The sequence below is a fragment of the Hylobates moloch genome, unplaced genomic scaffold (assembly GCF_009828535.3).
Source record: "Hylobates moloch isolate HMO894 unplaced genomic scaffold, HMol_V3 SCAFFOLD_5, whole genome shotgun sequence".
Lineage (NCBI taxonomy): Eukaryota > Metazoa > Chordata > Mammalia > Primates > Hylobatidae > Hylobates > Hylobates moloch.
Window position 1 is genome coordinate 106310570 of NW_026652280.1, and position 25951 is coordinate 106336520.

Below are 25951 nucleotides of genomic sequence, written 5' to 3' on the forward strand. Positions count from 1 at the left end.
AATTAGTTGGGCATGGTGGCACACGCCTGTGACACCAGCTACTTGGGAGGCTGAGGCAAGAGAATCACTTAAACCTAGGAGGCGGAGGTTGCAGTGAGCTGAGATTGTACCACTGCACTTCAGCCTGAGTGACAAAGTGAGACTCTGTCTCAAAACAACAACAAAAACAACAACAAAATGTACCTACGTCCTAGATTTTAGTGCCCAAGTGTCTGGGAGAAAGCCTATCCACCCCACTAACCAGGCCTTCCCCAGGAGCAAAGATGGAGCTCCAGTTTCTCAGATGGCCATGAGCCACAAGAAGGGCAGGAGCAGGACCAAAGAAGATCATCTTGGGCTGCCTTACTTCCCTGAGTGTATGCATCAGCTCAGCCTGAATTGGGGACAGGATCTCCCAACTGACATGACCCCTGTTGTCAAGACTCTCCAGAGGGGCAGGATATGTCTCCAGGCCTAACTTGCTCCGTTTGCCTGTGTGACGCAACAGGACTTTCAGAGCATTCATGGAGGTCTCATTTCTGTGAAAGTAGAAGGTGGTGAGCTGGGAGCAGTGGCTCAGGGCAGGCAGGATGACCCTGGGTTGGGAGTCCTGGATCTGACAGTCCTCTAAGACGAGGGTCTTGAGAGTAGCAGCAGCTTTCTCTAGCAGAGCTCCAAGGGGCTCAAGATTGGTGGTCCGCATTAGGATATGAATCAGATGCAGCTGCTTTAGCTGACTGAGGCTTGGGTACTGACACTCCATGTCCCAATCAGCTAGGTAAGCATGACAGAATGTAAAGGCCTCCAAGGGGTTCTTGAGGCACCTGAGCAGGTGCTCTTTGATATTATTGATCTTTCTTATATAAAGCATCTGGGGGTTCCAGGCAGAGGAATGGAAAGTCCAAGTCAGGAATGAACTGCTGTTGGCCACACATGTATAACTCATGCCCATAACCAAAGGCTAAAAAGAGTTTGTGAAGATTGCTCATCTGGCTCAGGTAAGGGGCAAACTTTCCTGTTCTATTCAGCGAGCACTTTTTCCAGGCTTCCAACTCATGGATACTGCTGTCTGGGTATACCTTTTCCAATAAATTTCTGAAATTTGAAGTGGGCATTGAGTAATTCTGTACCTTACTACAACACAGGTGTACTAAACCTCTTCTGTAGTGGATTCAGCCACAGAGGTAGTGCAGACATTCATCCAGGGTGTTTTCCTTTAGGTAGAGGTCTATGAACACCTTCAAGGGCTGGTGCTCTCCTGTCCTTGGACAGTCCACCACTGTCTGCCTCTTACTCATGGCCTCTGGGAAGCAGGACAGGGCCCTGGCTCCAGACCATATGGTCCAGAAATTCTCATCAACATCCCACAAATCCAGCACTTGAAGTTTCCACCTCCTGTGGTGAACCTTCTGGCCAGCAGTGTATCAAGTCTCTTCAGCACAGCTCGAAGGTCTCCAGATGAGGTGTCTTCATCAGGGAACCCAGAGGGAGGCGGGGTAAGGGCCAGGCCTGCACCATGGCCTTTAGAATCTCACAGCATCTCCTGCTGAAGGCCTCCATGAACAGCAGACAGAAGACCTCCTTGGGCGGCTCCTCCAGGGTGAAGATGGCCAAGAACTGGTTCCTCAGCAGGCTCTGCCCCACCAGCTCCAGAAGTCTGAGTGGGGCCTGGAGGCTCATTTTGATAAATAATCAGAGGAGCAGCCTTCCAAACAAGAGGTGGTCCTTTCACTTTGAAACTGCTTTCCACAAATCCAATAGCTTTTTGTCAGTGAGGGAATTGTTTATCAGGAACCATGGAATCTGGCAGCTCCTCATGTAGTTCCAGAGTCAGTTTTAGGGAAAAAGAGGATCCATGCCTGTGAGTATCTCCTTTTGGCATTCCCCAGGTGGCATGATCCTATATAAACCATTGCTATTTAAGTATGGAACTCTGGGAACTGCCATCCTCATTAACATGTTTATCTGACATCATCCCAGACAGTATGGGCATTTCAGGTATCAGGATCATTTTATGTCCTTCAGTGATAGGGGTAGTTTCAGTTAACATTCCATATGCAGGTAGTAAATGCCCCTCAACTAGAAACTCTCTCATCATGGCTGGGAACGGTGGCTCATGCCTTTAATCCCAGCACTTTGGGAGGTCGAGGCAGGCAGATCACTTGAGGTCAGGAGTTTGAGACCAGCCTGCCAGCATGATGAAACCCTGTCTTTATGAAAAATACAAAAATTAGTCGGACATGGTGGTGCTCGCCTGTAATCCCAGCTGCTCGGGAGGCTGAGGCAGAAGAATCGCCTGAACCTGGGAGGCAGGGGTTGCAGTGAGCCAAGACCATGCCACTGTGCTCCAGCCTGAGCAACAGAGTGAGACTCCATCTCAAAAAAACAAAAAAATAAAACAAACAAACAAACAAACAAAAAAGAAGTGAAAAGACAAGAAACTCTCTCATCCAAAGTCCCTGTGAGACCACCTTTTCATAACTATGACATTAAGGGAAACCTGACATAGTTGACTCTTCTTGCTTCTGATCTCCAAGCTATCTTTGATCATTCCTGGGAATAAGCCAAGCTAGCACTGGGGGGAATTTAGTTAACAGTCTAACTTGAAAGCAAGGATGATGACAGCCTCTCCCTTAAACTACCACACTGCTTGCCCAGGGACTGAACACTCAGCATTACAATTTTTTGTGTGTGATTTTTACTACTCCTATTACTATGAAGCTAGTCACTATGTCTATATATTCAGCCACAAATAATTTACTTTCTGTATTTTAACTACTGGCTAGACATTTTATCTAAATATTCTACTGACATTTCAATACATCCCAAAACTAAGACCTCCCCTCCCCCTACACTTCTGAGCTTCTTTCTGATTTTTAAATTTATGTTAATGGCACCATTACACTTCTGTCAGCTCTGGACACACATCTTGGAGTCAAGACTTCCTTTCCTGTATCAACTACATCCAATGAATAACTAAGTTCTGTAGGTTTTATCAATGAAACATTTAAAAATATATGTATCTGGGTTGGCCACAATGGCTCATGCTTGTACTCCTAGCACTTTGGGAGGCTGAGCTGGGAGAAATGGTTGAGCTCATGAATCCAAGATTATGGAGCTATGATCATGCCACTGTGCTCCAACCTGAGCAATAGAGCAAGACCCTGTCTCATATATATATATGTCTCATATATATATATGTGTGTGTGTGTGTGTGTATACACACACACACACACACACGCCTTGTTTAGGCTATACACACACACACACACACACACACACACACACACGCCTTGTTTAGGCTATTACTCCCCCTAGACTATTCTAGTAGTCTCCTAATGGGATTCCTTGACTTCAGTCCTTGTCATGATGATTACTTATATGTATTGCTGCCAGATTATTCTTCTTAAAATGCTACTTGGTCATAGAACTTCCCTGCAGAAAAATTTTCAATGGCTCCTGTTTACCTGCAAGGTAAAATCCAAACTCTGACATTCAAATGCCTTTAAAATATGGCTTCTTTTCCTTCTAGCCTCATCTCCTTATACCTTTGACTACACAGAAGCATCAGTCATATTTGAAACATGGCCAGTACTTTTTTATTTGTGGGTCTTGGTTTTTTTTATTTGTGGATCCTTGGTTTTTTTATTTGTGGGTCTTGTTTCCTTCTTTATTTTCATTTTTTAGAGATAGGGTTTTGCTCTGTCGCACAGGCTGGAGTACAGTGGTATGATCATTGCAGCCTCAAACTCCCAGGCTCAATCAGTCCTCCTGCCTCAGCCTCCCAAAGCACTGGGATTACAGGCATGAGCCCCTTTGCCCAGCCGAGGTGTTTCCTTCTACTTGGAGTACCTTATTCCATTCCTTATCTTTCGGTGCTCTTCTTAAGTATGCCTTCCTCTTGGTAGGCTTCTCTGACTCCTTCAACTGGGTGAGTTCTCTCCCCTTGCTGACTCTCAGCATCTTATTTAATATCTACCCTCTTGTGGCCCTTAACATCACCTGTCTTACATTCTTTGGTAGGACATTCTTCAGTCTCATTTTCATATCTCCTGCAACTTCTAACAGTGCCTCATATATGCAGATGCACATAATTGTTGAGACTCTTGACCTGACTTGAAGAGTGCTTAACTTTGAATATCAAGTTTCATTTTCAAAAATTCTCGATAGGCTAAGAGTGAGTGACAAGGCAAATGTGAGTGAACGCTGCAGTGAAGTGTGAAGCAAGGCTTTAGCTCCCAGCCCACTACAGCCTCTCCCTGCTTACCCCTTCATGTCTTTTCATGGTTTCACCTCATCTGCCACTCACACCATGGGGGAATTCATGGGTTTTGGGGGAAGTGTCAACACAGGACGAAGATGCGCCTCCCTGCTCCCTTCCTGCAATCCTTTCTCTCCCTCATCTTGGCCATATTTCAACTTTTCCTTCTTGGCTCAGACACTTTCTTCTCTCTGCTTCTTGTCCTTCTGCTTTTCCTGTTTGCCTCACCTTCTCTATCACCATCTAGAGCCATAAAGGACGTGGAGTCTGTGGCTGGGTTGAAGATGAGAAGCAGAGACAAACAGATACGTTCGCATGGAGAAAGGCTAGCCCTCTGAGCCAAGGTGTGACCCCTCATGGCTTCTTTGGTCCCCAGCAGCACCAGACTTCTGACTCGCCTCTGACTACTGTCATCTCACTGCCTTCTTCGCTAACTTCAAACTACTCAGCTTGCAGACATGCAGCAATCGCTCTTTGTCCTGTTGGTTTGAGTTAAGAACAGAGGTTTGCAAAGTGATGGCTTTATCCACAGACACCTATGGAATGCAAAGTACTTTCTTCTTCCATTTACAAAACAAACAGCTGAGAACCAGGAATGCTGCCTCCTCATAGAGCCCTGCTAGCCCTCCCTCTGGCTTCTCACCTCCAGATCCCTGTACCCCATAAGCGCACTATCGTATGACTGCGGGTGCCCCCAGGAAGGTGCAATTTAATCTTCAACCTGTTTCTCCAAGGAGATTGCCTTTCTGGAGCACATTTTTGGAAGGGCTTAAATGTTTTAGTCTGATCATCTAGCATTCCTCGTCCTGCCTGCCCCTCCCTTAATGCATTCCCTTGTGTCCATCTGCAGCCTCTTTGTAAATCAGTTTCATTATCTCTAGCTGTACCAGTAACTTTCCCCTCATTACCATGATTTCTCCACTACCAGTTTATCCCAAATGACCCATGTGTTTAGAGACCACTGCGCTGGACGCAGAGATGACTCACTTGGGCATGTCCAGGTGAACAGTGAGTTCTTGTCTGTCACAAGGCCAGAACTCCCTGAACTCCAAATATGAAGTCCTTTAATTATTGGGAAGTTGAATTCTGTTTCTGGTGCAAGCATTTTTAAGAACCAAGAGGACACTTTTTAGAGCATTTTAAGCTCATGTAAAACACTTTTGTAAATCTAAAGGATTCCTTATATCTGTATCACTACTATTATTACTCAGATCTCCCTGGTTTTAGCACAGAATAACAAAAGGGTGATATTCAAGTTCACTAGAACTAATCACAGTTGCCCAAATATCTTGTGAATGTAACAAATGTCTAGAGTTTTGTTTCTGAGCTGACCTTAGTATATGATTGTCAGTAAATCCCAGGCCCCCTTGGGACAGCCAATCTTTCTAAAGTGGTTGGTCAAATACAACCACATACAATATGGATGACTCTCACAAATAAAATGTCGAGTGAAACAATCCAGCCCTAAAAGAGAAAATACCATACAATTCAATTTTTCAAAATTTGAAGGCAAAGAAAAAAATCAATTGTACCAGGTGCCAGGGTAGTGGTCACCTTGGTAAGGTAGTAACTGACACAGATGGGGGGCATCTGGGATGCTGGTAATATTTCTTCAGAAGATATGTTTGCTTTGTGAAATTTCACTTTGCTTTATGAAAGTGCACTTATGATCTGTGCACTTTTCTGTATGTACAGCATATTCCAACAGTTCTTTAAAAAAAGTTTGTCAAGATTCTGACTGCTGAGCTTGGGATACGTGTGGGGTGACACTATAGAGGCCAAAGCAATTCTATCTTAGATGCTAACTTGCCATTTGGCTTCTGATTGATCCCTCTTCTGGGAAGGCCTCTAAGATTTTTGGTTTGTTCCTTATGGGTGAGTTCCTACTTACTGTAAATTCTGCCCTTACGGCAAATTCCTACCCGTTCTCTCTGAAGCACTTGTGCTCCTCTTCTACAGTATATAAACACCCAGTCTGGGGGGTAATGGTGCAGGATCATCCATCTTGTCGTGCCACTGCCTGAGACATAGACATGGCTTCTGTTTGTTAAGCTCCTATTAAATAAATGTTCTTTCTAAGAAACTGGATTTGTTAGCCTCTTTCTTTAGCAGCTGAGAGGCTTCCTCGGACTCTGGGGACAGGTTTGCGTAGGCCTGCCCACCAAGAAACAGATACAGTACTCAGTTGTCTACCACAATGACTCTTGAAGGTGGCAAGCTCACCCCAACCCCAACAAATGGCTGTAGAAGGGGCAGATGCAGGATCAGACTCTCATTAAAAGTACATGTAAAACTTAAGGAGTTCTAGGAGTTATACTAGACATCTCTCACGCTCTTGGATAATCTGCTTCTGAATCCTAAAAGAAGGAGGAAGAGTGAGGAGGACTACTCTCTCTTTAAGAAAGCCAAAGAACGGAAAATACTCTTCTCTTGTTCCCTGGCACTGAGGAGTGGCTATGCAGCCCAGCCTTGACCAATGGACACTTTGGGCCTGGTCTTTGAATTTTAGGAACGGTTGAAAATGTTTAAAGCAGGAGGGATTCAGGTGCCTAGGGATTCAGTATTTAGAGTCCAGTAAGAGTCAAGGTCCGTTAGCAGTGGAGCCTGCCACGGCTTTCTAGACAGCATGTTTTTGTTGTGTGATCCAAATGAGGTTTCAGCTGTCCAGTCTTTCTTGGGTTCTGTCTGACTTCCAAGACTCCTCACCAGTTCTGAGTATACACACCTGATACCTTTTCCAATCTCATTTCTGATTAAGATAATCAGGGAAGGTTTCTGTTACTCATATCCAAGAACCTTCACTACTACAAAAGCCCCCCCACCCCAGCAAAAGATATGTCAAATTCTGTTTGCAATTGTCCACCCAGATTTTATCACAGGGCTTGTAATTCCACTAAGTAGAGCTTATTTGGGGTTAACTATGTTCCTACTTTACAAATACCTGCATTCTTGCAGGGTAATTCATCATTTATACTTTAGTGTGAATTCTTACAGTCCAATTGTTTTTTGTCTTATCTATATGAGACCAGTACATTAAGAAAATAGACTGGAGGGAGGATTTCAGGAAGTGTTCATTCTGGAGCTTGGAGCATTTAAGGGAGGGCAGGAATGAAATAAAATACCAAGGTGGGGAGCCTTGGGAAGTCCGAGGGTCTCATGAGGTCACAGGATTCATACAGGGTAGGAAAGAAAGGATACTGTGCAATAGAGGAAGGCTGAGAGCAACGTGTCAGAGAGCCAAAGAAAAATTTTGCAGTTTTACTTTAGGCTGGTCTTTTGCATATATGTATTTTTTGTTTTGTATTGGGTAGGTAATTGGGAATCCTGGCTTCTTAGGGTTCTGCAAGTGATTATAGATTATTTATTATGTTATCACTACTCCCACCTTAGGTACAGACACTGTCAGCAGAAGCACTGTGGGTTTAGGATCCATCCTGCCAGATGAACCTTCATAAAATAACAGGAACTCACTTGAAACAAATTATGCCAGACTAAACCCATTTCCTTTGTTGAAGGGGTTACTGAGCTAGTGAGTTTCAGCAGGATATAGACCTGTGAGCTCAGAACAGTTAAGCAGATATGTAACTGGTTGAACAATCACATGTGAAGACTGATGATTAATGAATCTGCGTCAACTTTACGGGAGGTCTCTAGTCATTTGCTGCAGGGTCCCAGTCAACATTTTTATTAATGACATAGACGGATTCACAGAATATACTGATCAAATTTGCTGAGAGGGTTAGTGACTATGCTGGATGACAAAATCAGGATTTAGAAAGATTTCAGCAGACTAAAGCGATGTCCCAGATACAACATTTCCTTCTCCACAGGGAGAAGGAGGTCTCCAGCTGAACTTTGTAACAGTGTGAATAGGGCAAGAAGCCTCCTGGCCAGAACTCAGGGGGGGATGCGAATCCAGTGTGCAGACTCCATAGGTTGGGGAAGAATCAAGCCCTTTTCTTTTGCAGCTGGTGGGTAGCCTGGGGCAAGTTCTCAAGCCCTTTTCTTTTGCAGGTGGGTAGCCTGGGGCAAGTTCTCAAGCCTGGCTCACCCACTGCCTGGAAACAGACTCAGTGCTGTTAGTGGGGGCATGGTGGGAGTGAGACTGGCCCCTCAGTTTGTGTGGAATCTGGGTGAGGCCTGTGACTGCCAGCTTTCCCCACTTCCCTGACAACCTGCATGACTCAGCAGAGGCAGCCATAATCCTCCTAGGTACAGAACTCCATTGACCCAGGAACCTCGCCCCCATCCCCCACAGCGGCCGCAGCAAGACCCGCACAAGGAGAGTCTGAGCTCAGACACACCTAGCCCTGCCTCCACCTGATGGTCCTTCCCTACCCACCCTGGTAGCAGGAGACAAAGGCATATAATCTTGGATGTTAAAGGGACCTGCCCACTGCTTGTTCCTCTCCATACTACCACAGTTGATGCTCTCTGGAAAGCGCCACCTCCCTGCAGGAGGCCAGCCAGCACAATAATAGAGCATTAAACCATAAAGCTAAGAAACCTCACAGAGTCCATTGCAGCCCCCATTGCCACCTCCACTGGAACAGGCACTGGTATCCATGGCTGAGAGACCCATTGACGGTTCATATCACAGAACTCTGTGCAGACAACCCCCAGTACCAGCCCAGAGCCGGATAGACTTACTGGGTGGCTAGACCCAGAAGAGAGACAACAATCACTGCAGTTCAGCTCACAGGAAGCTACATCCATAGGAAAAGGGGGAGAGTACTACATCAAGGGAATACCACTTGGGACAAAAAGAATCTGAACACCAGCCTTCAGCCCTTCACTGTGACAGAAGCTATCCAAATGAGAAGGAACCAGAAATCCAACTCTGGTAATATGACAAAACAAGGCTCTTTAACACCCCCCAAAAAATCACACTAATTCACTGGCAATGGATCCAAACCAAGAAGAAATACCTGATTTCCCTGAAAAAGAAATCAGGAGGTTAGTTATTAAGCTAATCAGGGAGTCACCAGAGAAATGCGAAGTTCAATGCAAGGAAACCCAAAAAATGATACAAGAAGCGAAGGGAGAAATATTCAAGGAAATAGATAGCTTAAAGAAAAAACAATCAAAACATGAGGAAACATTGGACACACTTATAGAAATGCAAAATGCTCTGGAAAGTCTCAGCAATAGAATTGAACAAGTAGAAGAAAGAAATTCAGAGCTTGAAGACAAGGTCTTCAAATTAACCCAATCCAACAAAGACAAAGAAAAAAGAGTAAGAAAATATGAATAAAGCCTCCAAGAAGTCTGGGATTATGTTAAATGACCAAAGCTAAGAATAATTGGTGTTCCTGAGAAAGAAGAGGATTCTAAAAGCTTGGAGAACATATTTGGAGGAATAATGGAGGAAAACTTCCCCAGCCTTGCTACAGACCTAGACATCCAAATACAAGAAGCACAGGTACACCTGGGAAATTCATTGCAAAAAGATCATCACCTAGGCACAGTTTTATCAGGTTATCCAAAGTTTAGATGAAGGAAAGAATCTTAAAAGCTGTGACATGGAAGCACCAGATAACCTATAAAGGAAAACCTATTAGATTAACAGGAAATTTCTCAACAGAAACCCTACAAGCTAGAAGGGATCGGAGCCTTATCTTCAGCCTCCTCAAACAAAACAATTATCAGCCAAGAATTTTGTATCCAGTGAAACTGGTTACATATGAGCATCACATATAAAGGAAAGATACAGTCTTTTTCAGACAAAGAAATGCTGAGAGAATTTGCCACTACCAAGCCACCATTATAAGAACTGCTGCCTGGGTGCGGTGGCTCACAACTGTAATCCCAGCACTTTGGGAGGCTGAGGCAGGCAGATCACGAGGTCAGGAAATTCAGACCATCCTGGCTAACATGGTGAAACCCCATCTCTACTAAAAATACAAAACTTAGCCAGCTTGGTGCCGGGAGCCTGTAGTCCCACCTACTCGGGAGGCTGAGGCAGGAGAATGGCGTCAACCTGGGAGGCGGAGCTTGCAGCGAGCTGAGATTGCGCAGCTGCACTCCAGCCTGGGAGAGAGCGAGACTCCCTGTCAAAAGAAAAAAAAAAACTGCTAAAAGGAGCTCTAAATCTTGAAACAAATAAATCCTGGAGACGCATCAAAGCAGAAACTCTATAAAGCATAAATCACACAGGACCTATAAGACAAAAATACAAGTTAAAAAGTAAAAACAAAAAACAAAACAAAGTACACAGGCAACAAATAGCATGATGAATGGAATGGTACCTCACATCTCAATACTAACATTGAATGTAAATGGCCTAAATGCTTCACTTGAAAGATACAGAACCGCAGAATGGATAAGAACTCACCAATGAACTATCTGCTGCCTTTAGGAAACTCACCTAATAAATAAGGACTCACATAAACTTAAAGCAAAGGGGCGGAAAAAGGCATCTCTTGCAAATGGACACCAAAAGTGAGCAGGGGTAGCTATTCTTATATCAGACAAAACAAACTTTAAAGTAACAGCAGTTAAAAGAGACAAAGAGGGACATTATATAATGGTAAAATGCTTTGTCCAACAGGAGAATATCTCAATCCTAAACATATATGCACCTAACACTGGAGCTCCCAAATTTATAAAACAATTGCTAATAGGCCTAAGAGATGAGATAGACAGCAACACAATAATAGTGGGGGACTTCAATACTCCACTGATAGCACTAGACAGGTCATCAAGACAGAAAGTCACCAAAGAAACAATAGATTTAAACTATACCTTGGAACAAATGGACTTAACAGATATATACAGAACGTTTCATCCGACAACTGCAGAATACACATTCTATTCAACAGCACATGAAACTTTCTCCAAGATAGACAATATGATAGGCCATAAAATGAGCCTCAATAAATTTAAGAATACTGAAATTATATCAAACACTCTCTCAGACCACAGTGGAGTAAGACTGGAAATCAACTCCAAAAGGAACCTTCAAAACCATGCAAATACATGGAAATTAAATAACCTGCTCCTGAATGAGCATTGGATCAAAACCAAAATCAAGATGGAAATTTAAAAATTCTTTGAACTAAATAACAATAATGACACAATCTATCAAAACCTCTGGGATACAGCAAAGGATGCTAAGAGGAAAGTTCATAGCCCTAAATGCCTACATCAAAAAGACTGAAAGAGGCTGGGCACAATGTCTCATGCCTGTAATCCCAGCACTTTGGGAGGCCAAGGTGGGTGGATCACGGGGTCAGGAGACCGAGACCATCCTGGCTAACACAGTGAAACCCCATCTCTACTAAAAATATAAAAAATTAGCTGGGTATGGTGGTGGGCACCTGTAGTCCCAGCTACTCGGGAGGCTGAGGCAGGAGAATGGTGGGAACCCGGGAGGTGGAGCTTGCAGTGAGCTGAGATTACACCACTGCACTCCAGCCTGGGCGACAGAGCAAGACTCCATCTCAAAAAAAAAGACTGAAAGAGCACAAAATGACATTCTAAAGTCACAGTTTAAGGAACTACAGAAACAAGAACAAACCAAACCTAAACCCAGGAGAAGAAAGGAAATAACCAAGATCAGAGCAGAACTACATGAAATTGAAAGAACAACAAAAACAATACAAAAGATAAATGAAACAAAAAGCTAGTTCTTTGAAAAGATAAATAAAATTGATAGACCATCAGCAAGATTAACCAAGAAAAGAAGAGAGAAAATCCAAATAACCTCACTGAGAAACAAAACAGGAGATATTACAACTGAAATACAAAAGATTATTCAAGGCTACTATGAACACCTTTATGCACATAAACTAGAAAACCCAGAAGAGATGGATAAATTCCTGGAAAAATACAACCTTCCTAGCTTAAATCAGAAAGAATTAGATACCTTGAACAGACCAATAGCAAGCAGCGAGATTGAAATGGTAATCAAAAAATTACCAACCAAAAAAAGGCCAGGACCAGCTGCATTCACAGCCGAATTATACCAGACATTCAAAGAAGAATTGGTACCAATCCTTTTGACACTATTCCACAAGGTAGAGAAAGAAGGAACCCTCCTGAATTCATTTTATGAAGCCAGCATCACCCTAATACCAAAACCAGGAAAGGACATAACCAAAAAAGAAAACTACAGACTGATATTCTTGAGTAACACAGATGCTAAAATTCTTTTTTTTTTTTTTTTTTTTTTTTGGTGTGCTCTTTTGCTCAGGCTCGGTGGAGTGCGGTGGTGCGATCTCAGCTCACTGCAAGCTCCACCTCCTGTGTTCACACTTTTTTTTTTTTGAGACGGAGTCTTGCTCTGTTGCCCAGGCTGGGTGGAGTGCAGTGGTGCGATCTCAGCTCACTGCAAGCTCCACCTCCTGTGTTCACACCATTCTCCTGCCTCAGCCTCCTGAGTAGCTGGGACTACAGGTGCATGCCACGCCCGGCTAATTTTTTGTATTTTTTGTACAGATGGGGTTTCACCATGTTAACCAGGATGATCTTGATTTCCTGACCTCATGATCTGCCCGCCTTGGCCTCCCAAAGTGCTGGGATTACAGGCATGAGCCACCACACCCGGCCAATGCTAAAATTCTTAACAGAATACTAGCTAACCAAATCCAACAACATATCAAAAAGATAATCCACCATGATCAGGTGGGTTTTATACCAGGGATGCAGGGATGGTTTCACATATGCAAGTCAATAAATGTGATGCACCACATAAACAGAATTAAAAACAAAATCACATGATCATTTCAATAGGTGCAGAAAAAGCATTTGACAAAATCCAGCATCCCTGTATGATTAAAGCCCTAAGCAAAATCGGAAAACAAGGGACATACCTTAATATAATAAAAGCCATCTATGGCAAAGCCACAGCCAACATAATACTGAATGGGGAAAAGTTGAAAGCATTTCTTCTGAGAACAGGAACAATACAAAGATACCCACTGTCATCACTCGTCTTCAACATAGTACTGGAAGTCCTAGCCAGAGCAATCAGACAAGAGAAAGAAACAAAGGGCCTGCAAATAGGTAAAGAGGAAGTCAAACTGTTATTGTTTGCTGATGATATGATAGTTTACCTTGAAAATCCTAAAGACTCCTCCGGAAAGCTCCTGAACTGATAAAAGAATTCAGCAAAGTTTCTGGATACAAGATTAATGTACACAAATCAGTAGCTCTTCTATACACTAACGGCGACCAAGCAGAGAATCAAATAAATAACTCAACCCCTTTTACAATAGCTGCAAAACAAACAAACAAACAGACAAACAAACACCTTAGGAATACACCCAACCAAGGAGTCGAAAACCCTCTACAAGGAAAACTACAAAACACTTTTGAAAGAAATCATAAACGATGCAAACAAATGGAAACACATCCCCTGTTCATGGATGGGTAGAATCAATATTGTGAAAATGACCATACTGTCAAAAGCAATCTACAAATTCAATGCAATCCCCATCAAAATACCACCATCATTCTTTTCAGAATTAGAAAAAAAAAATTTTAAATTCATATGGAGCCAAAAAAGAGCCCTCATGGTCAAAGCAAAAAGAACAAATCTGGAGGCATCACACTACCTGATTTCAAACTATACTATAAGGCCATAGTCACCAAAACAGCGTGGTGGTGGTATAAAAATAGGCACATAGACCAGTGGAACAGAATAGAGAACCCAGAAATAAACCCAAATACTTACAGCCAACTGATCTTAGAGCCTAAAGTTGGAGAAAGGACACTCTTTTCACCAAATGGTGCTGGGATAATTAGCTAGCCACATGTAGGAGAATGAAACTCGATCCTCATCTCTCACCCTATACAAATATCAACTCAAGATGGATTAAGGACTTAAATCTAAGACCTGAAACTATAAAAATTCTAGCAGATAACATTGGAAAAACCCTTCTAGACATTGGCTTAAGCAAGGATTTCATGACCAAGAACTCAAAAGCAAATGCAACAAAAACAAATTTAAATAGTGGGGACCTAATTAAACTGAAGAGCTTTTGCACGGCAAAAGGAACAGTCAGCAGAGTAAACGGACAACCCACAGAGTAGGAGAAAATCTTCGTAATCTGTACATCTGACAAAGGACTAATATCCAGAATATACAACAAACTCAAACAAATCAGCGAGAAAAAAAAAAAACAAACAATCCCATCAAAAAGTGGGCTAAGGACATGAATAGACAATTCTCAAATGAAGATATACAAATGGCCAACAGACATATGAAAAAATGCTCAACACCACTAATGATCAGGGAAATACAAATTAAAACCATAATGCGATCCCACCTTACTCCTACAAGAATGACCATAATAAAAAAATAATAAAACAGTAGATGTTGGCATGGATGCAGTGATCAGGGAATACTTCTACACTGCTGGTGGGAATGTAAACTAGTACAGCTGCTATGGAAAACAGTGTGATGGAAAACAGTGTGGAGATTCCTTAAAAAACTAAAATTAGAACTACCATTTGATCCAGCAATCCCACTACTGAGTATCTACCCAGAGGTAAAGAAGTCATGATATGAAAAAGATATTTGCACACTCACGTTTATAGCAGCACAATTCACAACTGCAAAATCGTGGAACCAACCCAAATGCCCATCAATGAGTGGATAAAGAAACTATGTTATATTTATATGATGGAATACTACTCAGCCATAAAAAGGAATGAATTAACAGCATTTGCAGTGACCTGGATGAGATCGGAGATTATTATTCTAAGAGAAGTAACTCAGGAATGGAAAACCGAACATCATATGTTCTCACCGATATGTAGCAGCTACGCTATGAGGATGCAAAGGCAGAAGAATGATACAATGGACTTTGGGGACTTGGGGGAAGCATGGGAGGAGGGTGAGGGATAAGACTACAAATAAGGTACAGTGTATACTGCTTGGGTGATGGGTGCACCAAATCACCACTAAAGAACTTACTCATGTAACCAAATACCACCTGTACCCCAATAATTTATGGAAAAATAAATATAATTTATTTTTTAAAAATTAAAATTCACAAAATTGATAGACCACTAGCAAGACTAATAAAGAAGAAAAGAGAGAAGAATCAAATAGATGCAATAAAAAATGAAAAAGGGGATATCACCACCGATCCCACAGAAATACAATCTACCATCAGAGAGTACTACAAACACCTCTACGCAAATAAACTAGAAAATCTAGAAGAAATGGATAAATTCCTCGACAAATACACCCTCCCAAGACTAAATCAGGAAGAAGTTGAATCTCTGAATAGACCAATAACAGGTTCTGAAATTGTGGCAATAATCAATAGCTTACCAACCAAAAAGAGTCCAGGACCTGATGGATTCACAGCCGAATTCTACCAGAGGTACAAGGAGGAACTGGTACCATTCCTTCTGAAACTATTCCAATCGATAGAAAAAGAGGGAATCCTCCCTAACACATTTTATGAAGCCAGCATCGTCCTGATACCAAAGCCTGGCAGAGACATAACCAAAAAAGAGAATTTCAGACCAATATCCTTGATGAACATTGATGCAAAAATCCTCAATAAAATACTGGCAAACCGAATACAGCAGCACATCAAAAAGCTTATCCACCATGATCAAGTGGGCTTCATCCCTGGGATGCAAGGCTGGTTCAACATATGCAAATCAATAAATGTAATCCAGCATATAAACAGAACCAAAGACAAAAACCACATGATTATCTCAATAGATGCAGAAAAGGCCTTTGACAAAATTCAACAACCTTTCATGCTAAAAACTCTCAATAAATTAGGTATTAATGGGACATATCTCAAAATAATAAGAGCTATCTACGACAAACCCACAGCCAATATCATACTGAATGGGCAAAAACTGGAAGCATTCCCTCTGAAAACTGGCACAAGACAGGGATGCCCTCTCTCACCGCTCCTATTCAACATAGTGCTGGAAGTTCTGGCCAGAGCCATCAGGCAGGAGAAGGAAATAAAGGGTATTCAATTAGGAAAAGAGGAAGTCAAATTGTCCCTGTTTGCAGATGACATGATTGTATATCTAGAAAACCCCATCGTCTCAGCCCAAAATCTCCTTAAGCTGATTAGCAACTTCAGCAAAGTCTCAGGATACAAAATCAATGTACAAAAATCACAAGCATTCCTGTACACCAATAAGAGACAAACAGAGAGCCAAATCATGAGTGAACTCCCATTCACAATTGCTTCAAAGAGAATCAAATACCTAGGAATCCAACTTACAAGGGATGTAAAGGACCTCTTCAAGGAGAACTACAAACCACTGCTCAATGAAATAAAAAAGGATACAAACAAATGGAAGAACATTCCATGCTCATGGGTAGGAAGAATCAATATCGTGAAAATGGCCATACTGCCAAGGTAATTTATAGATTCAATGCCATCCCCATCAAGCTACCAATGACTTTCTTCACAGAATTGGAAAAAACTACTTTAAAGTTCATATGGAACCAAAAAAGAGCCCGCATCGCCAAGTCAATCCTAAGCCAAAAGAACAAAGCTGGAGGCATCACCCTACCTGACTTCAAACTATACTACAAGGCTACAGTAACCAAAACAGCATGGTACTGGTACCACAACAGAGACATAGATCAATGGAACAGAACAGAGCCCTCAGAAATGATGCTGCATATCTACAACTATCTGATCTTTGACAAACCTGACAAAAACAAGAAATGGGGAAAGGATTCCCTATTTAATAAATGCTGCTGGGAAAACTGGCTAGCCATATGTAGAAAGCTGAAACTGGATCCCTTCCTTACACCTTATACAAAAATTAATTCGAGATGGATTAAAGACTTAAATGTTAGACCTAAAACCATTAAAATCCTACAAGAAAACCTAGGCAATACCATTCAGGACATAGGCGTGGGCAAGGACTTCATGTCTAAAACACCAAAAGCAATGGCAACAAAAGCCAAAATTGACAAATGGGATCTAATTAAACTAAAGAGCTTCTGCACAGCAAAAGAAACTACCATCAGAGTGAACAGGCAACCTACAGAATGGGAGAAAATTTTTGCAACCTACTCATCTGACAAAGGGCTAATATCCAGAATCTACAATGAACTCAAACATATTTACAAGAAAAAAACAAACAACCCCATCAAAAAGTGGGCAAAGGACATGAACAGACACTTCTCAAAAGAAGACATTTATGCAGCCAACAGACACATGAAGAAATGCTCATCATCACTGGCCATCAGAGAAATGCAAATCAAAACCACAGTGAGATACCATCTCACACCAGTTAGAATGGCCATCATTAAAAAATCAGGAAACAACAGGTGCTGGAGAGGATGTGGAGAAATAGGAACACTTTTACACTGTTGGTGGGACTGTAAACTAGTTCAACCATTGTGGAAGTCAGTGTGGCGATTCCTCAGGGATCTCGAACTAGAAATACCATTTGACCCAGCCATCCCATTACTGGGTATATACCCAAAGGACTATAAATCATGCTGCTATAAAGACACATGCACACGTATGTTTATTGCGGCACTATTCACAATAGCAAAGAGTTGGAACCAACCCAAATGTCCAACAACGATAGACTGGATTAAGAAAATGTGGCACATATACACCATGGAATACTATGCAGCCATAAAAAAGGATGAGTTCATATCCTTTGTAGGGACATGGATGAAACTGGAAAACATCATTCTCAGTAAACTATCGCAAGGACAAAAAACCAAACACCGCATGTTCTCACTCATAGGTGGGAACTGAACAATGAGAACTCATGGACACAGGAAGGGGAACATCACACTCTGGGGACTGTTGTGGGGTTGGGGGAGGGGGGAGGGACAGCATTAGGAGATATACCTAATGCTAAATGACGAGTTAATGGGTGCAGGAAATCAACGTGGCACATGGATACATATGTAACAAACCTGCACATTGTGCACATGTACCCTAAAACCTAAAGTATAATTAAAAAAAATTAAAATTCCATAAATTAAATTATGGAATTATACTTTATGGAATATTATAAATTATAGAATTATAATTCCATAAATTAAAAATAATTTATGGAAAAATAACAATAATAAAAAAAGAGATGGGGGCCAGACCATGCTGTGATCTGAAGCCATTTTGTAAGAGGGACAACAGCTGAAGGATGTCTAGCCCAGAGATAAGAGGTCTTGGAGTCACGCCACCTCTTTTTAATTATTTACAGGCTGGTAAAGTAGAAGGGGAATTAAATATGTTTTGATGGTCTCAAAGAGGAAAACTCACAACCATAGGTGAAAGTTGCAGCTTCCACCTAAATTACAAAATTTAGGAAACTTTTCCAATGACTAAGGAAGCAGGAATACCTAATGGTAAGAGCATAGGCTTTGGAGCTAGACCTTGATTTGAATCTACAATATGCTACTTAGTAGCTGTGATTTTGAGAAATTGACCCTTTTGTTTTCATAAGGATTAACTGAGATATTAAATAATCTAGCATATGGTCTACTACTTGTAGAGACTCAATATGTGATAGCTATTTTTATGATGCTTGTTGCTATAGTTGCTTAAAAGTTTAGTGAGTAGCCTCAGGTGGAAGTGAGTTTGAGCATAGCTGGAATGATGGAAAGGGGATTTTATGTGTCTTATGTGGTGTGATGGGCTGGTTAGGTTAGTAGGGCCTGTTTCATTCTGAGACTTGACATCTTTTGGACAAAGTGAAGTGTTTATCCCAGCAGATGAAGGAACGTGGGGTATGCCTCGTACCTACATTTTCTTTCAGGTTTGTTTTTAGAACAGCTAGATTTTGTGATTCACAATGTCGAAGAAGTTAGTTTCTTTCTAACTAGGTACATTTAGAGCCTGACCTGTGGGGCAGATGTGAAGGTATTCATAATCTTAAAATAGTTCTTTTTTATTGAGGCTGAGTTATAGGCTGCTCAGTGCGCTAATCATCTTCCATATACCTTTATGGTACCATTTTTATAATAATGATATAGGAATACTGCATAATATATATTATGTAATAAATAGATAACATTTTAATATAATGACATGGGAATATTATACAATAAACATCACAGGAACATTGAGCAGGAGACAATTAATTCTAACTGGAGGACTAGGAAAGGCTTCTTGGAGAAAGTGGCATTTGAGTGGGGCCTTCAAGGATGAATCAGACTTTAATTGATGGGAATGGGGGTGGTGGCAAGGCCTTCTGGGCTGGGCAATGGTTAAACAAAGGCACAGAAGTAATTAGCAGAGATAATGATCCATCTTCCCAGGGCTAAGTCTGTCCTTTTTTTTTTTTTTTTTTTAAATGGATGCCTTCATCATTGCTGTCACTGATGAGAGAATGTTAATATGAAATTGTAGGAACGATTTTGCAGCCATTGACTGGTTGCTGTTGTCCCTATGCTTAGGTCATTTTTGTTTTATTATTAAAATAGATGAAATGCCTACAGCACATGTGCAGAGCCCTGAGTGCTGAGGCAAGTGATGCAGGGTGACTGACTCAGGGAGGGCGTTTCAGGCAATGAGAGCTGCACTGCAGGAAAGGGAGTGTCAGATGTCACGCTGAGGTAGACCTCCTCCATCTGCCCGGAAGAGGCTTTTTTGGCTTTGAGAAGGCTATTTCTGGCTGAATTAAATCCACTATCTGGAAGGGGCCCTTGGTATAGGAGTACATCGGTCAGGCTGGGAGACCCTTCACAGTTGTTTTCACTCACTCCTTTATACACTGGACAAGGCCTGGGAAGATGAGAGTGACCAGGGTTCAATAGCAGGTCATAGGGAAGCAAGATCCAAGGCTAGGGTGGTTTTCCCATGGGTGGATGAAAAAAAAAAGAACATCCCCTCCATCTTTCCAGCCTTAGAGCAGGGCAGTGCTTGGGGAGCTGCCCCAGCCCAAGTTTAGCCCAAGTTTCCAAGTTTAGCAGAAATCGTCTATCAGTGACCAGGGGACAGGGTTAGTGGTGGCTCTAGAATTTCCATATTGGGGTAGCACTGAGGGACAAGAATCAGATTGGAGAGTGCTGCGGTCTGAATGTTTATATACTCCCCAAACTCATGTTGAAATCTAATCACCAATTTGCTGGTATGAGGAGTTGGGGCTTTGGGAGGTGATTAGGTCATGAAGATGGAGCCCTCATGAATTGGATTAATATTCTTATGAAAGAGGCCCTAGAGAGTTGCCTTGGACTGCCTGCCATGTGAGAACACAGTTAGTAGGAAACAGAAGGAAGCTCTCACTAGACACTGAATCTGCTGGTGCCTTGATGTTGGACCTCAGCCTCCAGAACTGTGAGAAATAAATTTTTGTTGTGTATAAGCCATGCAATCAATGGCATTTTGTTATAGCAGCCCGAAAAGACAAAGGCAGAGTGGGTGTTAGGATTCTTGTCTCAAAGCTGCCTTTGCATAGCAAGCACTCTGTTTTTACTTAAATTGTATAGCATAGATCAATCAACAAAGCAGTACTTTAAAAATAAACTTTTAGGCCGGGCGTGGTGGCTCACGCCTGGTAATCCCATCACTCTGGGAGGCCGTGGTGGGTGGATCACCTGAGGTCAGGAGTTCAAGACCAGACTGGCCAACATAGTGAGACCTTGTCTCTACTAAAAAATATAAAAATTAGCTGGGCATTTTGGTGCACATCTGTAGTCCTAGAGGGAGGCTGAGGCAGGAGAATTGCTTGAACCCAGTGGGCAGAGGCTGCAGTGAGCTGAGATTGTGCCACTGCACTCCAGCCTGGGCGACAGAGCAAGACTCCATGTCAAAAAACAAAACAACAAAAAAAAAATTTTATTCACATTTTATGTAAGGTTTAGAAAATGGCAGTTGTCCACATCGATGGGAGAAGTGCTGATGGAGATGAAGAGTATTGAACTTCAAGCTATTCCTCAGCAGTTGGACCATGCAGAACCTGGAGCAGAGAATCGATGCCTGGGATTATTCCTGGGCTTTGGCCCCAGCCCGAAATGTGACTCAGGGACAGGAATCCAGTGTCCCTGGTGCAGAAAATGTTTAGTCCTCTCTGGAGAACTGGGAAACTAGAATAAAGCTTAATCAGAAGCCCAATTCAAGAGGAGCTACAACTCAGGGAACAATTGAGGAGCCCAGGAGTCAGCCCCACTCTATCTAAGGCAGAGTGTTGGTCCTGTTCCTTCACTCAGCATTTACTAAGCATCTATATTTTGTTAGACATGGGGCACTGTACAGGGGGTCAAAGATAGATTAGTTAAGATCCTGACCTCAAAGACCTGCAGGTATATGGAGAGAGTGATCAAAATTAAGTACCAGATTGGGGTGGGGAGAGTAACAATAACAGCAACCATTTACTGAGTACTTACTATGTTTCAGGTCTGATACTAAGCTCTTTATACATATTATCTCACTCCTCACAATAACCCCAAGAGGTAGGTATTTATTGTTCCCATTTTACTGAATGATGATGTGACTTGTTCAACATCACATAGCTAGACTCCAAAGCCTGTGCTTGTGCAAACACACTCTCAGCCTCTCAGGATGGATCTGAGAAATGGAGCAGGGCTAAAAAGGAGGGTAATGGTTAATTGAGGGGCTGGAATATAGTATTCAGAGGCAGGAGTTGACTGGCCTCTTTAACTGATGCTAACTGATGTATATTTTCCATACCATTCTTATCCCCCTAAGTGTTAATTCTGATAAAGACAGGTAAGAGCTTGGGCACTGTAGCGATGAAAATGGAAGTAGGGGAAGAGGGAAGCCAGTGATGGTGAGGAGATGTAGGAGGAAAAAAAAAAGCACACATGTGTTTGAGACACACAATTTCGCTAGACTTACAGTTTGTCAAGGGCTGGCCATGGCTATAGATAAGACTTATCCAGCAATTGAGAATTTGAGAATTAAGCCAGCTAAGATGGGTGTCACTGTGCTTCTTAGCCTGGTCAAGCTGGAGCCATTCCATTTGTGGAATAAGGGGAAGCTCTAGAGAATTCTTAGTGGATTTGGGCATTCATTAGCTATATGAAGAATGGTGTTAACTAAAGGGAAACAATTGTGCAGGTCACACAGTCTGGACTTCGATGTCAGATTTCTTAAGTAATTAACTGTGACTCACTCAATGAGCATCTGCTAGTTGAATTGTTTATTGGAAGACACAGTCCTTGCCCTCAAGCAGCCTGTCTCTGAGATGGTAGGAAGGTAGGGCAGAGGGGAATGGGGATAACCAGTCTTTCTGCTTTGGCTAAAGGATGTAAGAAATGAGATAAAAATGAGCCACAGCATTAAACTACCCCAAACAAAATAGTGATATGGCAATTTGACTTATTTCTCAACCTTACATCTGTTTATGTTTCTATTTTTGGAGGATTCTCCCTCCATTCACATCACTTGGACATACTAACCACTTTCCAGGCATCTCAGCTCAGCAACACCCAGAGTGTATGCCATAAGATCTGTGGGTCTGAGGAAATGGCAACACACGCAACAAAGGACTAAAATGTTCCAGGCTACTTGGCAAAGAAAGGTCAGGCCATGACCGAATGGGACATAACATTGTTGGCAACAACTCTAAAAACCCTTAGTGATCAGCAAATGAAGAAGGTGTCTGTGATGACTATGCTGTTTCCAACAGTCCCAATGTCAAATAATCAAGGACTTTTTGCTGAGTTTTCTTTCTTTTGATGTAATTTCATTCTTTAAAAAGATAGTTCTTTACATACATAACTGAATGTATCTTAATTATTTTGCCTTTGAAAGACTTGTCACATAAATAAATTAACATATCTGAAAAGAAAAAACCCATCCGTGTGGTGAGGCCATGCATTCCAGTCTTTGGTTTTGGAAAATTTGATTATGGGAGAGTTAGGAAATCAAAATCCTTTTTTTTTTTTTTGCACCCAGAAGAGGCAGCTCCTGTCAGCAATGTAGTTTAGGGGAGAGTAGAAGTTAGAAATGGGATCTAGGAGTTTTGACACAGTGGCTTCCCAGAGCAAGTTCTGGGATTACAGTCAGGTTGAAAGAAGTTGGAAAGGGACCTAACAAATATCCATGGAGCCTCTCCCTTGTGCCTGGCTCTGACCAGGTGCTTCACATGCAACTTCATTTGATCCTCACTTCTGCCCTCTGAGGTGCGCATTATTAATCCGAGTTATAGACAAGGACACTGAGGCCCACTATTAGTACCCTTTGAAAAGAACAAACAGTGGATTTCAGAAGTTCAAAATTTCTTTTATACAAAGCATACCTATTAAAAAATACATTTTTCTAGTGAAAAAAGAAAGACATCAGGGAAAGCTTAGCTTGCTTAGAAGAGATAAGCCCTCATTCTCTGCTCATGCCACAGTTCACACTCTTTCCCCAGTAAATCCACAGGTGATACGTCATTGGCTTCATGAGAGCTTTGGCGATGATCTTACGTTTGCACCTTCTTCACACCATAAAGGGAGTTTTGAATCTCCCCCACGGTTCCCATATCTTGCATGTGAGTTATTTGAGATAACTCTCTGGGCTTAGCCTGATAAATCTTTCCTGGAAGCTTCTGCTTTGACTCAAGAGGAACTAAATAAAAGCTTTCAGAGTGCCATTGTGTATTATCCATGCTGTTTCACAGGAATCCCAAGTGGGGATGCGATATATTGTTTTAATTACAAAGGGATAATAGCCCTTTGTAAGGAGTTATTTGTAATGAGCTTTGTAAAGGAGTTTTACCACAAAGAAACGAGTCTCACATAATGAGCAATAAAAACTACTGTGATTATTATTGGTTTTATTCAGGGCCAGACCTCAGTGAGATTGGGACAGAGGCCGACTTTTACCTGAGCACCATTTTTCCCTGCCCCATACATCTGTTCTTCTCTGGGCATCATTGCTTTCCGCCCTTTTCATCATTCTTAGCCCCCAGAGGAGCCTAGTCTTTTCCACAAGAAGAAAAGCCTGGGTTAAATGCATTTATATAAAAGTAACACATTACATGTGTTACTTTTCCCAGAGGTATTTACATTTTAAAACTTTGGCCTCAAGAGGGCTATACTTAATTCAAAGGAACAAGTCTCCGGTGGCAGAAATGCAGGCCTTATGGAAGGAGGAGTTTCAAGAGAGACTGTTTCAGACAAGACTAAAAGGATGGAGGAGGAAGAGGAGAAATATTAATATCTTCTCACCCATTTTCATTACAAAAGGATAATGGCCTAAAATACAGCATTTGGATAGGATGAAATCAGTTCTCCCACTTCCTGATACAATGCCTATGGAAGTGCCTGTTGGCTTTCCTCTGCAGAGGGACGGCCCTTGTTTCATTTGCTGCTTTCTAAATCAAATGACTCCTTTGGGAAATGGTATAGCTCAAATCAATTCAATTCAACTTGTGGAGATGTAAATTCACTATAAAGTGGTGATACAAATATAAAACATGGTCCTTGCCTTCAGGGAGCTATAATCCCCTTGAGAGATGCAGACGATTCTTCTCCATGATGCAGTAAGATAATAATGTAAGACCGTGCATTATGGAGGACTATGTACAGCTTTAAAATAATTTTTTATCCATTCCTTCCACCCCTTGCAGCAAAAGTGCCATCTATAATATACTATGTAGGAGATTTGAGCCTCTACTTGTTACCAATTTGCTGAGAGACAAATGCATTTACAGGTTAAGTATCCCTTATTTGAAGTACTTGTGACCAAAAGTGCTTTGGATTTCAGATCTCTTTGAATTTTGGAATGTTTGCATTATACTTACCAGTTGAGCATCCCTAATCTGAAAATTCAAAGTCTGAAATGCTCCAATGAGCATTTTCTTGAAGCACCATGTTGACAATCAAAAAGTTTTAGATTTTGGAACATTTCGAATTTCAGTTTTGGATTAGGATTACTCAATCTGTACTAAGAAGTTTGTGGTGATTTTCTCCACAACAAACCAACTTAATGTGATCAATAATTCTTTCTCTTCCATGGAAAGCCACAGGCATCCCTAAAGGGAAACTGGTTGTATCCCTCTCAACTTTCAGTTCTCTCTCTCTTTCTCTTTCTCTCTTTCTCTCTCTCTCTGTCTTACTGACCCAGGTTACGACCTGTTCTTTTCCTTGGCCTGGTGTTTCTTTTCAGATCACTGTGAATTGGGCACTTTAATTCGACTGTCTTTGAGTTTCAGGCGCTATTTTAGCCCTGAATGATTTCTCTTCCCCAGTTACTCCATACTCCCTGCTGCAGCTGCTTCTGTTCCCTTGCCCGATCTAAGCTCTATGAGGACAGTGCAGGTCAGAACTGGGCCCCTGTTTTCTCAGGAGGGGAAGTTAGGCACTGTGACCCTACTTTGCAAGAACAGCAGCCGCCGCTGCTGTTCTTTATTTAGATCAATGCATGGGTATTGAGTGATTGGGTGAGCCCCTGGAGAGTCCTGAGATTCTAAAAACATTTTACACCATGCAGTTTCTCCATGAGGTACTAAGGAAGTCAATAAATCTGCCCATATCACCCTGGAGGGATAACATGAAGAAAATATATATAAAACCAAGATTTTCAGCTATTTAGTTCCCAGGATGTTAAGCAATCACAGATAACTTTTAAAAAAGAAATTCTTAAGTGTAGAGGGTATGTGGAACTTTGTACAAAGGCAGTATTGATGGTCAAAACAAGTAAGAACTGTGCATTTGAGGCATCCACTTGAATCAATCGAGGTGATCCATCTTGTGGAAACATGGTTTTTCTGATACAGCTGAGATGTTTGCCATCATTTTAGAGTTGAGTTTCTCAAAATATGGTTTCTAGACTACCTGCATCCGAGTCACCTAGG

The 25951-nt window shown here is 41.8% G+C and overlaps 1 pseudogene; it reads right to left on the reverse strand.

Moving 5' to 3' along the window:
• Positions 1-236: 236 nt before the first annotated feature.
• On the reverse strand, positions 237-1659 carry LOC116467936 (PRAME family member 17-like; annotated as a pseudogene).
• Between the last annotated feature and the right edge of the window lie 24292 nt (positions 1660-25951).